Source organism: Apis florea, unplaced genomic scaffold, assembly GCF_048593485.1.
Source record: "Apis florea isolate Af1SG1 unplaced genomic scaffold, ASM4859348v1 contig_3813_pilon, whole genome shotgun sequence".
Classification (NCBI taxonomy): domain Eukaryota; kingdom Metazoa; phylum Arthropoda; class Insecta; order Hymenoptera; family Apidae; genus Apis; species Apis florea.
Window position 1 is genome coordinate 991,926 of NW_028256869.1, and position 16,691 is coordinate 1,008,616.

Sequence of the window (16,691 nt, forward strand, 5' to 3'; positions counted from 1 at the left end):
GTAGGAGTTGGATCCTTTAAATCACTCACAAACTCGTCTCGAGATATAAGCGTCTTAAGATCGAGTATTTTTTTTTTTTGAAAGGAAAAAGAAAAGAAAAAGAAAAAAGAATCTTCCAGACACGAGCTTGATTTTGAATCGGACATTATTAATTTTCCGATATACTCTTCGTCGCGCATCGATCAAGAATTAAGGATCTTGTTCCATCCGAAACGTTCGAAATTATACTCGATTAAATCGAGCGAATAAATGGATCGGCCCAATTGGATTCTAGCTCACGCACAATTTGCCAACGCAGAAACGATCGTCTCGAATCTAATAACTCGAAACTCGAAATCGCATTGCTATGCCGCCGGTGGCTTCTTGTTCTCGCGTTCAACAACGCATCGATCGAACCCGCATCGAAATTTCTCCCTAAACTCTCTCTCTCTTCTCCCCTCAGCTTCACCTGACTTTCTAAACGAATTAATCTTCCCGGCACGACAAGTTTAGCATTTTCAATCGTGTCGTATTACCCCTCCTCTCCTGTCTCTACCAATCGCTTTTCGAATCGCTCCTCCCTCCCATTCGAAAATTTCTATTAACTACGGCAAATTGAATTATTCCCAGTGTACCCTCCCCTCGTTCGAGGAATTAACGTTAATTTCGAATTTGTAAAACAATCTGGAACGTTATTATCGTTTGTTGACACGCTTCAACACCGTATATTTGCCGAGCGGAATAACGACAAACGGGGAAATCGACGCGAGTCGCGGTCTAATTAATAGACGAAACGATAACGGAAATTACGCTTGTCAATAATCGAGGCGGGACGTCGAAAAGCCGTCGAATAATTATTCTGCTCCGCCGCGCTCTCCACCCTTCCTCTCCTCCTCCTGGAACGTTCCACGTTCGTCGAACTGCTAAACAAAGATCGGCGATCGACGTGGAACGACGACGAAACGGAATCGCGCTCCGGTCTTCGACCGTTCCTCGAGGACTTACCTTTCGAGCTCTTAACGTGTTCCAACTTTTTCCTCCACCCTCGGCTCTCCTTCTTTTTTCCCTTGGTCGATTAAGCGATCAATCAGAGAGCAACGGATCGCGATCAATTAGCCGACGTCGAGTAGGCTTCTTCGCTTCGTGGCTCTCCTCGAGTATCGTGGAATAAGGCTCGATTAATTATCGCTGGATTTTTCCTTCTTTCCAACTCGTAAAGAACTAGAAAAAGAGAGAGAGAGAGAGAGAGAGAGAGACAAGGATGGGCAGAGGAAATCGACAGTTTCTCGAGAAACGAGAGAAATATTCGAGACCACCACCGCGCCTTCTCGATTTCCAGTTCATTTGAATCCCTTCCGTGTCGCTGCGTTTTTCCATCCTCGATATCTATCCCCAAACCCCCTTCCCTTATTCTTTCTTACTTTCGCCTCCCTTCCTCCCCCTCTATTCGATCGAATTCCGTCGCGATCGACGGCGTAACGACGCTGCGTAGGAGGAAATTAAGGGGCATCGGGGGGAGGGATAAGGTCGAAACGTGACGTTATTGGTTTACGAGAAATGTAAGTGGAAATCGAGCCACCCCGCGAAGGGGGTGATGGTTTCTTGTTCCGTCGAGGATATTGGCTGTCCTCGACACCGTGACTTCTCGGCGGATTTCTCGCTGAGAAGAAGAATCCCTCTTTTTTCTTCTTCTTCTTTCTTCCCACCCTACGATATCAGACGATTGTGTTCGAGTTTCATAATCGCCTTTCCCCCTAAAGATGCTCAAGATTCTCGGACAGATTCGAGGTATCCACTTTGGTTAGAATCGAACAATGGCTTTTAATCAGAAACGAAACGAAAAAGGGGTCGAAAGAGGCCACTCGTCTCGAACTACCATCACTATCTCTTTCGATGACAACATCGGCCGTTTTAGTATTTCGTTTCTCAACAACAACAAGGGTTTCCACCATGTATTTTCCTATTCCGAGTTGATGAAAGGGCAACGGGGACTCGCGGGATACGAGCCTTCTCCCGAGTAACAATCGTATCCCCGGGTAATTCAACGCCACGGTTACTAAGAACGGTTTCGGTATCGTGAGATTCCTTAAGTGGTTCAGGCTGTGCAGGCGTTTAATCAGAAATCTTCCCGTCCGTCTGTGATTAATTCGAGGATAGGAAACATCCCGTAAAAAAACCTGTGCTGGCGTTTATCGGGTTCTCGAGCCTCATCGGGACGGTCCCGAAGAAAGAGTTTATGGTATGATAAAAAGGAAAAAGAAGAAGAGGAAGAAGAAGAAGAAAGAAAACACGATCGATAATTAATTAGATAATCGAACGAGTGTAATGAAATTTTAAAAATCTCAATCTCGTTTTAAATATTAATAATATCGAGTGGAAGATCAATTATTTCCAAAGATATTTCACTATCGCTATTTGAAACTGAAAAATTTTATCGAATAACGCGAAAATTAATTCCCCGTTAACACGCGTTCGAATAAAGTTCCGCGTTTTCATCTCGTTCACGCCGTCCCATTACACCGTGTTATTGATTAACGAGCCACGTCCATGGGCCGTAATCGGCTGGTCCGCAATTTACCACCCATCTTCACCGCGTATCATCTCGGTTGCACCGCTAAACGTAGTCTCCAAGTAGTACGAAACTAGATACCCGGCGGCGTTCTACGGGAGGAGAAAGGAGGCGTTTAAGAAAAGATAAGACCTCGTGACCGTGATTACGAAACGTCGTCCACGTCGTCCTCCTCCTCCGTTGTCGAGGGGGAAACGAATCGATGCAACTTGGGGAGGGACGAGGGAGCGGTGACTGCTACTATCTTTAATAGAATCGTGTAATTCGTCGATTGGCGCAAAAACGGGCCGATACCCGCGCGCGGGCAAAAACTTGCGCAACAACCGTACTCTTCCTCTTCGTTACGTGTTCCACGCGAGTTTCCTACCCACCCTTCCCTCCACCCCTGTTTTTCTCTCGGGTTTCTCGGTCGCGAGTTCACCCGCGTTTTAACGATATTTATGTAGTTGACGATTAATCGCGGAGAGAATTATCGCGGGAATCGATGAAACGTTGGATACGTTTCTTCCACGTACGAGGATCTCTCTTATTTGCCCGCCTTCTCTTAATAAACGTCTGATTCACGGTTTCGTTTCTTTCGTCTCCGTTGCTTTGTCGTTTGGTCTCGAGACCACTATTTGTCCCCGTAACGCGGAAGAACGTAACGAGGCAGGGAGCGAGGATGGAGAAGATTAAGAGGATGGAATCTTTCGGTTTCTCTCGGAAAAGAAAATCGTATTCCCGACACGTGCGAAACGTTCCCCACGTGTCCTCGTCCACGCGTGTTCGTTAAGAGAACGGGTTCGGCCGCTTTGATGAATTTTATCGCGTCGAGGGGAACGTTAAAGGTCGAGGTTGAGCTGTCGCCGCGGTAACCGCGAAACGGTTCCTCCTTGAGCGCGATATTTCCACACTCCGCGACCAGGTCGCCGGCAAAAAGCGAGAAACGTCGACACGTCCCTGATCCTTTCAAGGAAAGGAAGACCGCGCGGAGACGATGTGGCAAAAAGTCGCGTCCACCGTGGCCCATTCTGGTGTCACCTTTGCTCGCGTAATAAACGGTCCGCCTCGCGCCCGCCTTCCCCCCTGGGACGAGAACATTTGCATCGAGAATCTCGGATCGTTAACGAACATCTCCAACCTTTATCCTTACGCCAGTCTCGCGTAAGAAAGAACCTGCACGCCGATAATAACGGTAATTGGTCCCACGGGGAGTAAAAACGTGTCATCTTTCTTCAGAATCCCACACTCAGGCGGAGGGACGACGAGTTCTATTTAACGCTCGAGATGTATGTATATATACCTGTCTTGTTTATAATACGAGGAATCGATGGAATCGCGGTGATCGCAGTCGCGGATTCGTCGAAGAATTAAAATCGAATAATATCCATCGAAATTCATGAGGATCGATCGGTCGACATTGTACGATCTCGAAGATTTTTCAAAAAAATTTTTTTCCCCTCTTTTCCTTTCCTCCTCGACAAAGGCCGAGCGAGTTGGTAATTAGACGAGCTCTGCCTCTACTTGGACTTGGAGAGTGTATCGTTACCTCGAAATAGCTCGAGCCTTGGATGGATCACCGCCACTGAAAGACGCTTAACTTCTTTCCAATTAAACCGATACGTTTTCACGGTGCGGCCGGGAATCCCGGTTCCACGTGTACCGGCTAATTAGAATCCCTTTCCGGCTGATCTTTAATTCATGACTTATATTCCACCGCGCGAAGGATATCGGTTTTCTAGCTGCTTCGACCACCGAGTTACAACCGTCCCCGCGCATTTTTCGCAGGCCTCGATCGTTTACGCCCGATTTTACGCCCACGCAACGCCTGTCATTTGAATTTCTAATCCGTCACAATTAAGGGACGCTCGATCCCCCCGATCGTAGGAAAACCGATGGAATCCCACTCGTTCCAACCGATTTACGATCGCTTTCTTCTTCTCCTTCCCGCTATTTTTTGCAGACAGAGACCAGTTGCGCGCGTCGGAATCTCCGTCGTCTCCCGCGATCGATTTGCGCAATTGCGGAATCGTTTTCGCATCGTTCCGTATTTCGTGTATTACGTTTAAACGTCGAGATCCTCGTCGACGATTAATCGGCGGAGAGAAAATTTCGAAGGTTTAAGATTTAAACTATTTTTCGTCGCTTTGCGTCGATCGATCTTCGGATCTTTTCTATCAAGCGGTGGGGAAAAAAAAAAAAAAAAAAAGAAACTTTTTTTTCAAGAGAAATTTTTGAAGATTCGCTTCGATACGGATTGGATCGTTAGATCGTTTTATTCGTTTGATGCATTTCTGTATGTAGATACGTAGGAGGAACAGGTTCAACTTCGAAACCGATTGTCCATCGGTGTAAAATCGCGATGAAGTTTCTGCAATCCCTGGTGGATAAGTCGGCGACGAATCGGATTCGTTTTAAAACGATCGGCGAGCAGGAAACCGGCCTTTAAGGGGATCAAACGCGACGCCGAGGCGAAACTTAAGATATTTTCTCGAGGAAGCGAGGCTGGCTTTTTGCGAACATTACCAGCTCTCCCGTGGGACCGCGCGAATCCTATGCTTTTCACGCGCGACGCGTTCGAAACTTGTTATCGTTCCTCGCTTCGATCTTGCGGTCCGAGAATTTTAATCGTTCCCTTTTCTCTCCTCTCCTCGCGACAGGAAAACCATCCTCCATGCCCTCCCCTCCCGTGGAACGTAACGGGATCCGAGTTGACGCGACGTCACACACGATTTTTCCATTCTGAAAATGGAACGAGCGAACCGACGTCGACGATCCAAGACACGACAGGATGCCCACTGCTATACACTTCTTCCTGCGTTTGCAAATCGTCGGCAACGTGGTGCAGTTTCCTCCGTCATGAATCATCGTCATTTGAAATTCATGATGCTCCTTGTTAATCATCGTTATCGTAACCCTCGAGTTATCTCCTCCGCCACGGAGGATATCGATCCGAAATCCTCCTCTCCTCCTCGATTAATCCAGCGAGAACTGCGATTAATTTGTATTTCGATCGTCGCCGAATCACGATTTTAAAGAAGAAGAAAGGAGAAGAGATGGCGAAGAGATCGATTCGAAATCCTCCTCTCCTCTTCACAGCGAGAACTGCGATTAATTTGTATTTCGATCGTCACCTTTCTCGAATCATTATTTCAAAGAAGAAGAAAGGAGAAAAGATGGCGAAGAGATCGATTCGAAATCCTCCTCTCCTCTTCACAGCGAGAACTGCGATTAATTTGTATTTCGATCGTCACCTTTCTCGAATCATTATTTCAAAGAAGAAGAAAGGAGAAGAGATGGCGAAGAGGTCGATTCGATCGAATATTTACGTTTGATTTTTATAAAGTATCGCTTCGCGAACAAATTCCTAAGCTTCTTACGTATAATCTTATTATGATATAGAATAATATATCATCGAATGGTTAGCTAAGAAATTCACTCAGAACGAGTGGGGAAAATGGTCTGAAATTGTTGATTCGGCCGAGCGCAAAAAAGGCCTGGAGCGCAAAGGGTTGATAATCATGGTTAGTTTCGTTACTTACGGGCGAACACGGAATTCGAATCGGCGAAATAAAGGCGGCTCGTTAGAATGGGCCGTTTCTCATCCAGCCGGGGACACCCGGTACACGCGCAAAAGAAATTGCTTCCGCGTCGAGAGGGAATACGTGCGGAATACGCTCGTCTCGCAGCCGGATTCCGATAGCCTCGGCCGGGGAATACGTAATCGGGGCGACGGGATTAATTTTGACGAGGCGCTGCCATATCTTGACGAGCATTAAGCGAGGCCGGGCTTGAAGGATGGCCGGGATGATCGCTCGCCGCCTAATGAAAGGTTTCCGCGAAATTGAGCAATCTGAGAAAGTAAACGCTCGTTTTAGACGGTTACGGTAATTTGGAGACACGGAGAGGATTTATAGAGTACGGGCGGAATGGCTCGTTACCTTCTTAACGCCATCATGGTCGAAGCTCGATTTAAATCGAACGATTGGAATTTTGTCATTTTGTACTTTTCAATTCCTTTCGTCTCTGTAATTTGCTCCTTCCGTGTATGGTTGGTACGATGTTAGGAGCAGGAGCAAATTTCATGTCCACGCGCGAAAGAATTACGTACGAAATTGCAATTTCAATTTCGCTGGACGAGTGAAATTCTAAACAATATTTACGAACGATAAGAAGAAAGGAAATTTCGATCGATAAATTATAATCTCACCCGGTATACGGATCGGCACAACAATATGTATAATAGGATGCGATCACGCGGCTAGCTATCCAGCCCCCGTTGCTTTTCTACTTTGTTACCGGTCGCTTCTTTATTCGGTATAAGGCATGTTCTCGCAGAAGGGACGACGAGAGATTCACGGCAGATTACGCCGTGTAGGAGAATGCGTGCGAGTCCCTGCAACCCGGGATCGGGACACCCGTTACATTCTAAATACTTGTAAGCACGCCCTATTACCTGGCCGAGTTTAAACTGTATTACAATACAATAGCCACGGCCACCCCTTTCTATGTTAACCTTGTCCCTTCGTGCCTCATAGACCGGCACAGGCGTTCGCATCGCGACACGATACAGGGTGTCCTTATTCTCCCTCTACGAACCTTCCCATTTACCGGTGAATCGAAACCGGTTACACGTATATCACACATCTGCATACATCATTCGAAATACAGTTTCGAAATAACGAGGGAGAATTAAAAAAAAAAAAAAAAAAAAGAAAGAAAGAAAGAAAATCAAGTGGGAAACTCGCGAAACTCGCGAGATATGTTAATTCGCGCGTCTGCCTCGTTCGAGCGCCGATTCACGACTATTGGAATTCGGTGTTCTCCCCACCATCCGCCGATTTGCATACCCTATACAAATACACGAACGACAATCGTGGCGTTAGGGAGGAGCGTTTCGATTTTTCGCCATCGTTTCGATTCGGAATTAAATCGGTAGTAGTAGCCTGGGATCGGTTCGAGGGGAGGGCGGCTTATCAGCGTGGGAGTTGAAGAGGCAGGCGAGGCTCTCGAGGCCAACGAACGAACGAACGGAGGCGAAAGGAAACGAGTCGGCGTATGCAAATGTCCGGTTGCCGAAAACGGACAAATCATTGCCCCTCGGCCCACCCCCTCGGTCCTCGGTACACCGGTGATAATTACTACAATCGCGGCGCGGTAATTCTGGTGTCTCGTAATTGTCGGCGTTACATCGCCGTGTCTCGAATGCAAATGCAGTTAAGGATCTAAGATGGTAGATTAGCGAGTACGGGACGGGGGAATGGGAGGGGGTTATACGAGGCGGGCGTATTATAGAGGCGATGGTGCACGTGCACGCACGCGGCGTGTGTGTACACGCCGCCGTGGGGGTTGTCGGTTTTCTCAGCGTTTCTCCACTCCGAGGAGGAGGAGGAGGGGGATGTGTAAAATGTGGCCGAAGACGGGGTCAGAATTGAAATTTACGCTCGACTCGTTAACTCTGGCTATTGGTGGTTGAACACGGTCGAACGTTACCTCCAGGGCAATTAGACGTAATTGGATGAGTATAAACGGCGATAATTTCTCCCTCCCGGAAAAACGCGCGCTCTTGATAATAATCGTTGGTTAATCGAAAGAAAAAAAAAAAAAAAAAAGAAATCGTTTCAATTATTCTCCCTTTTTGCTTCTCTCTTTATAGAATCGAATCGTGGTGGCGCGCGATTAATTTTTGAAGGGGGAAGGGGTTTTATTGTTGGAAGGGAAACGCTCGTTAGAGATCCACCGTTCGAGATAAATAAGCGACGTCTGGCTGGATCGTCGGTTGCACGTTCTCGACTTTAAGCGGCCGCTCTCCTCCTCCCAGTTTCTCCTCCCGCGCCGCTTTCCCACTTGTTCGACCATCATCCAAACGCGAGTTTATCAACGGGTTCCCGCGCTCCTTGAAACTTCCCGCCGCGATACGTCACGTTCCAAACGGTCGAAGTTACTTTACGGCTCGGCCCTCTCCCGGCCGAGGAAGCGGTACAAATTACACCGATAATTCTCTCCGCCCTCCTTTTCTCTCCTCGCTTCCTCCTCGTCCTCCTTATTTTTTACAACAGCCGACCGGAGAAGTATCGCCTCTTCTTCCAACTATCTCCTCTCCCTCCTCCTCCTCCTCCTCCTCCTGTGTTTCGCAACCTTCCTTCGCCAACCTCGAAGAAGAAAAACTCGTGAAACTCCATTAAGACGTCCGGGGGGATCGTGTCCAATCGAAACAAGAGAGAGAGAGAGAGAGAGAGAGAGAACAGAACAAACCGTCTCTCCCTATCTTGGATCAGGGTGACAGCTTACGGATGCCTTAATCGACGAAACTTAACGATACTCGGCCCCGTCCGAGATTACAGCCTGTAATCCTTTCAAAACCCCTTGGAACCGAAGTTGAAACGGAATAACACGTTTGCATCGCTCGATTCCTGGCTCTGGGTTCTCAATCACCGATTCGAGGCGTTTCAATTGGTACGTAGGGGCACGATCGTTCGGGGATCATCGTTGGCCAACGCGTAACTTTCCCGCGGAACGGGATGCACCACGCTCGTTCTTCCTCGAATCTTTCCTTTTTCAACCCGAATATCGGCGTTGCGCGATAATTGCGAGCGAGAGACTCTAAGAGTCTCGTGCGCCGGCCGGACGCGATCTAAGATGAGAGATTAGCCGGTAAAGAGAGGGCCGTGAGTACGTGTACGCGTGTAAATATGGGGCTGGTAAATAGGCACCGTCCCTCCTTCCCTTCCCTCCTCTTCCTTTTCCATCCCTTTTCTCCGAGTCCGCGGTGGAAACATAGCCGCGTGCACCAGGATGCGCTCCATACGCCGCGTATCCTTTCGGCTCGGAGAAAGAGATAGCGGAGAGGTAGACGTTCAGCTCAGCCGGAGCCTCCATACGTGTATCCTCCTTATCGCCGTGGGATCGTCGTTTTAAGGCAACTTGCGAACGCGGTAGCAACGTGCTCCCCCTTCCCCGTCTCTTCCCTTTCTTACTTCAACTCGTCCTCCCGATTCTGGAATTTTTTAATCGTTCCAAGGAGGAGTTGTTCATCGTTTACAAGTTGAGTTTATCCGGTTGGAGTTTAAGTTTCGAGAGATTTTTTTTCTTTTTTCTTTTAACAGTTTGAACAATTGGAACAATGGAATAATGGCGAGTAAGAAGTGATTTCGAAATGGAAAAGAAAGAAAAAAAAAAAGGGAGGAGGTTTATCATTAATTCGAAACCCATCGAATTCTGTGTAACTGCGTGCGAGGATCACGGAGGAACGAGACATCGTGTTCTTGTTCGGTGGACAGGAAAAGGGGATCTCCCGGTTGTTCCAAGCTTCTTCCTCGAAGGGGACACCGAGTCGAGCGTGTTTCCTTAATCCCTTCTGCTCGAGGCTTATCGGTCGACAGATCGTGATTGTCCAGCGTGACTGGCTGACACCGTGAAACATCGAGATTTAATTAGTCTAGAGTCGCGCCACGCAACATCGTCGCGTGTGTCCTCTGTGACCGTATACCGATCTTTTCACCGAGCAGGGGTCAAAAGGATCGAAAAGACGAGCGTAGGCATCGTCGAATCGAACGCTCAAGGATCGTGTGTGAATTTCCTAGAGAACGATTCGCCCTCCGAGAAAGAGAAACATTTCTTCAAATAATAAATTCCAAGAAATTTGATAAAGAATCTCGTAAAGAATAATCCGTTCTGACGAGAGATCATCCTATCTCAAAAAAAAAAGAAAAAAAATCGAGGAAGACAAGAATTTTTATCGTCTTCGCTTTCGTCGAATCCAAATTTTCGAATTTATTATAAATTATAATACATCCTCCTTCCAATTTAATCACCGACCGAGCATTCCTCATAAAGCATCCGGCGCAGAAGAGTAACGACTCCGATCTCGGTTATCATTGAGAGAGAGAGAGATCCTCCAGTTCAAGACTCGGTCGGTAATTTATTATCGCGGTGGCCACGGCGAAATTAGCCTCCGACGAATTAACGCGAACGTATAATACGTGCGAGGCCCCGGCCGTGGAACAATACGCCTCCGTCTATCTTTTTCCCTCCTCGAGGACGGGGGGGTGCGCGCGCCCCGATACTCGTTCATTAAAGAATTAAGTGAAATCTCGGATGGATAAATTAACGATAAAAGATCTCCCCGGGCCGTCGATCTTCTCTCCCTTCTCGTTTCTTCCCTCCCCTCCTTCACGAGGGCCAAGGTTGTTCCGTGATGTTTTCGATGTGGGAGCGGCGAGTTTGGAGGGAGGAGAGACCTCGCCTCGCTGACTGGCCTGACCCCTCTAATTATATGGTACATCGGTACGGTACCGAGTGAACGCGGGTCGAGAAGGGGTCACGGTTGCGCGCAAAGCAGCACGCCAACCGGAGATATATCGAAAAATTCGCCATACCGGGTCAGCCATATTGGCGTACAGTTTCAGGTTTTCACGGCGGGTAGCCGCCTCGCCAAATTTACCGACCGTCCGATAATAATTATTCGCGGAGACTCCGCGGAGTTCATCAAGGTTCAAGGGATATTCTTCCTTTTCGATTATTCTTGCACGGAGAATGCGTGGAAAGACGGATCGGACCTCTTCCCTCGCGCGACACCGGTCGCTTCGCGGCAACCGGATCCAAAAATGGATGGAGCTCGATATCGTCTCCTTTTACGGCATCCCTTATTCCCTCCCCGCATTGATTTCTCAAATTTGACGATGCACGAGGGATGGTGATTGAAAAATGGTCGGGCTGTTATTATTAGAACGGAAGAGGAAGAAGCGAGGCACGATTTCTTTGAACGATACGGTTCATTGATTACCAACTTTAATCAAGATATCGTTAAAATTAGATTAGAACTCGACTTTACTTTCTCGCTCATCTTTGTACGAAATAATAATAATAATAATAATAATAATAATAATAATAAAGAAAAAAAGAACTGGAACAATGTAATAATAAGTGATAAGGGAGAAAAACTAGAAAAGAATAAAACTCGAAGATAATAATTTTCTCGAGTAATGGAGCTGTGACCGAATATCCTCTTCAAAAAAACAAAAAGAAAAAGAAAAGAAAAAAAAAAAAAAAATCAGCTATACGGGATAGCGTAATTCCGTCGCGAAATTTCGGAGCGCGAGGTAAGCGTCCCCCCGCGTGATTTACGGACGCGTTTTTTAAATCCTCCAGATGTTGGTCAACTCACGCCACGTCTACGTAAAATAAAATACGATCGCTGGACACGACGGGTTGGGTCGTAGGTAGGTAGGATTTTTCGGTGGATCCGTGTTCGATGTTCATTTTCGGTCGAAGGGAGGGCGGAGCGATCGATCCGTGGAGGAGGATGGAAGGAGGTTTGGCCGAGGGATCCCGCGGCTTAAAATATTTTCCGCCCGATTGGCCGCCGCGGGATTTTTCAAGCATCGATGGAAAGTCGTCCGTCTGGTCAGCGGTTTTTCTATTTTTTAACGGTCCACCGGCCACGGTGACACCTGTTGCGGAGGATGGCGGCTGTTCGTGGCGGCCTGTGCGGACGAAATCTCGATCGACGTGTCATCTTATATACCGACGCTTCTCGCGCGGGGCTTATCTCACGCTCCGTTGCTCTTTGTTCGACGAGAACGATCGGGATATTAACTTCTTGCTCCTCTCTTTTCATCGCGTCCTCTCTCAACGTGCAACCTTAGCCTAAAATTAAATTAAAACGAACAACGTTTCCTTATATTATCCTCTCTATTATTCATTATTCGATCGCACAATACCAATTGACAATTGTCTTCTCGCGTTGTCTCGTCCGATTCGATTCATCGAGCGATTCGTCTTGAGTTCCAATTCATGCCAAATCATTTTAATATTATAACGCAAAGTCCTCCGTGCACGGGAAAAAGACAAAAGGAGAGAGAGAGAGAGAGAGAGAGGGGGGGGAAGCCGACATCGACGGACGGAGGATTAAAGAATCCGCGTGGCTGGCAGTTTCGTTCACGCACGCGTTTTGAATCGCGCGTACTTAACGAAAGAGAGGTAGCGGAGAGGAGTGGTTGGGTCGTTAAAAAGCTCTCGAAGACGAGGAGGCGCCGAATAAAACTCGGCCTGCGAGCACGTCGGGAGCACAGGACGGTCTTTGAAATATTCCCACCGCGCCACGGCTTATTTATTTCCGCGTTTTCTCGAGACGTCACCGAGTCCGTGGCGAGCAGGACCAGACGCCAACCTCTTTCTCGCCGCGTTTTTCCCTCTTTCCCGCCTCGTCGACGTTTTCCGCGAGCAGACTTAGCAAGACTGGAATTTTAATTAAGCTTTTTTTGCTGGATCCGGCAAGGGAACTGCAGAGGTCCCGTGGCCACGGAAGAGATGCACGGCCGCGATCTAACGGGTGTGTCCTTGAGCCCGTGCGTGCCCGAGACGGCGCCAAGATTCTTCGAGGCCGCCTCGTCGCGGCGATCGCACGGAATACAAATTGCTCGTCGCCTGCCAACTTTTAATCCCACGGACTATTGCCTCGACTAATCGACCCGCGCTCCCTCCACGTCGAGCACTCCCTCCGGAAACTGGGACTCCCCGATCCTCCTCGAGGAGGAACCCTCGATCGGAGAGTTTCATTTCCCTTCGTCCCCGTTGCGTCGAGGATGGATTTACGAATTTCTTCGAAATTCCTTCGAAAATTCAGAGAAGAATTTTTCTTCGTTTCGAGGTGGAGAGGGATAAGGATCCGGTTTGGCTCGGCTAATTCTCCCAGTTGTTCAACTCCTTCTCCATTGGTCGTCGGTTTCGGAAACCTTTCCGTGACCTACGCTCTCTCGATCCCCCCGCCCGAGGGGAGGGGGGGGATGCTAAGTAATAGCGGCGTAACATCACCGCGTCATCATCGACGCCGAGTGTGTACAACACGCACACCATTCGACCCGCCACTTTACTGCCCGCCCTCACGCATCGATGCACGATACCTTTCCCCTCTTTTTCGCTTTTTTCTTCTCTCTCTCTCTCTCTCTCTCCCTAGCTCGTTTCCCTTGATTATACACGTACGCGGCCCGTGTTTCGTTCCGGGGCCTCTCACGTTGCGGCCGTTTTCATCAGACCTCTACTTCGATCCAAAGGGAAGAAAGTAGTCGAGTGTGAAAGTATTCGATATTCCGTGGAAAATATATCAAAGTCTGGAGGAGGTGTGCAATGGTAATTAGTTCGAAAACGTGCGTGGGAAAAAAGGACAGTTGGATCGAGACAACGTTTCGTTCCCTCCTCTCGCGCAACGAGCTCATCCCAACTGAAAGTAGTACTTTTAACGATAGAAGCGAGGCAGGTAGAATCTGTTTAAAAGTAGACCGGGGAAATTGATAACGTCTACGACTATTTCCGTTCCGATCGACGAGTTTCTCATCTCTCTCGAAAATCCTCCTTTCGTCGAAAAATCCCTCTTTTCCTCTCCTCGAAAAAGACGAAGAAGAGAAAAACATCGCGAACAACAAGTGTTCAGGACGAGAAAAAGATTGAACAGCATCCACGTTGAATTATCCACTTTGACGAATCGACGATCGAATACCCGAGGATCTCGTGCATCCACGAGTAATTCATACGTGTTCCGACAACGGGTAATCCGGAAGTACGTGATTGCTCGTCACCCGAGCCGCGCCGTGTATTCGAGATCTCGCGCGGGGGGGGGGGAGGGGAAGGGGGAGGGAAAAATGCCTGGCGACGGGTTAAAGTTACAATTCGATCGCTGGGTGATAAGGGTGATCGGATCGAGGACGCAATAGGGCAAATCCGGTGGAGCGTCCACGCGGTGGAACGCGATCCCGAGGCGCGATAAGTACTTTATAATCACCCTGTGCACGCGGAGGAGGGTTGGTCTTGGCCTGGCTGGTTGGTTATTCCTACCTGGCCTGAAGGGAGAAACGCGAGGGAGGCTTAAGATGATAGACGAGCCGATACGTTCCCACGCGTAGGTCCCGCAAAGATGTTTCAGGCAACCCGTTCGCCACCTCTTCTCCTCCACCTCTTCTTTCCTCGTCGGTGTAGTGGGCGGTTTGCAAGGCCCCCGAGGGGCCCAGCCGAGGAGGGCCCTAATCACAGGCTCGCCCTCGCTCGTACGCACAACTCGTACGCGTTCCTTCCTTAAACGCTCGCGAAGGGCGAATGTCCTCCTCCCCTCCTTCCTCCGGCTGAAAAAACCGCGAACGCTGTTGAATAATGCGCGCTGTTAACTCTCTCCCCCACACATCGATTCCCAACCCTTCCCTTCGTGCGCACCCTCCCTTCTTTTTCTTTTCTTTTCTTTTTTTTTTTTTTTTCTTCCACCGAAACCGGAGAATTCTCTCTCAAAGGTTTCCCCTTTGTTCCGCTATCTTAATCCCGACCCAACCGCTTTCCTTCCTTCGTTTCCTCGCCGTTAATATTATTCGCTCGGCATCGCTCGTTTTCCCTCCCACGATCCTCCTCCTCCTTCGCCTTTTCTCTTCTTCTTCTCCTTCTTTTTTTTAAGAGGACACATACAGCATTTTACCACGGCCAGACGAGAATACTCTATCTACTTGGAAAATCAAAATTGAGAGAAAATCGAAGAGACTCGTGTACTTCGTTTGGCTGTTAATTCTTTTTATTTTCGCATCCTTAATTTTTCGGTACATTTTGTCGTACACGCTCATTTTCTCGGTTTCCTTCGCACTTTCTTCCTCCTCCCCCTGCTATACTATCTCATCCCACGAGGGCGAGGGAGAGCAGGATGCACGTGTCCGCGTTGCATATTATATGCCCGCCACGGAGCGCGATACACGCGCGATTTACACGCACACACGCGCGCGGGGAACGGGTTTACACGGCTCGGCGAAATAAAATTATCGCGAGCGCTTTACGTTCTAAGGTAAATCTTCTCGGAAGAAGGGAGGAGCGGTTAAACTAACTTTCGCGTGGCCAGCGCTTTCGTCCTCTCTTTACTGCCGAGCCGGTATCGATTTACGAGAATCGAGAACACGTCCCTTGACCTTGGATTATTAATTCCAAATTGGAAATACGAAATTTATTTACATTTTCCCGATCGATTTTTCGAATCGAAACGAATAATGAGGAAGGCAAAAAGAGAAAATTGGCAAATTCAAAGTTCGTTCTTCGACCAATTGTATTATTATCCGTTTGAACGAGAATAAATGCATAGAAAAATTGTGCCCAAATTATGGAATCGAAAGACGGATAATATAGAAATAGAACAGAATCGAGCAGAGATCGAGCAATTGTTTTGTTACTTCTACTCGTACGAATTACTCGATCCGAACGAAATTCTACGAAATTGTCGAGTGAATTTTCAACTCAATGATTTTCAATTTCCCCTCTCGTCCTTGAAAAATATTGACCAGCGATAATTCCATCTTCATTTCTTTTGTTGCCGATATTCTCCGAAAAAGAGGGTTAAAATTACGACACGTAGGAAATTGGAAGAATTTCGCTGAACGGAAGAAGAGAAAGGGTTTCGTCTCGGAATAATCGGAAGACGGGGGAAAATATGGATCACGGAGGATAGACGATCTTGCCGCTCATCGCCCGCGGGACTTTCAAGGCAAAGGACGAAATTTATCGCGCGCTAATGCGCTTTAAACTCATTGGACGTAAATTTATCAGACGGTCGTGAGGTTCCCGCGCTGTCGCCGCGGGCTCTGCTTTTCGACGTTGCGAGGGAGAGGCGAGGTCAGAGAAGCATAAGCGGACGAGAGAGTATATTAGCTCGTGTGCCTCGAGATCAAGTCTCGTGCATCTTAAAATTTTTTCCAATCTGATTACCAATCGTGCAATTAACGTAATTAACGAACGAGCGAAAACGATTCTTCTTTTCGAGAAGTTGGGTGAAAAGATGGATCACGAGCGATCCATCTCGTCTATTAAAAAGAACTGGAATTATTATACTTTATATTTTATAAACGAAGAGGATTACGTTACATTACATTACGTAAATCATTTTCACGAAATTTCATTTTTCGATCCCTCGTCGATGCTTTTACGATTGCGCGCTCGATTGACGCGTGGTTAAGCAATTTATATAAACGAAAATAGAATTTCGTGCGTCCAAAGATGGAAGGCGTCCCTCGCCGATTTACGAGGATTACGAGGTTGATTGGCCGGTTAGATTTCGTGGGAGATAGGCAAAGGAAGGCATCGATTCGAATGGAACGAACGGTTTCCTGGTGTCGGAGATTCCGATCTCGATCTTTATTCGCGTATC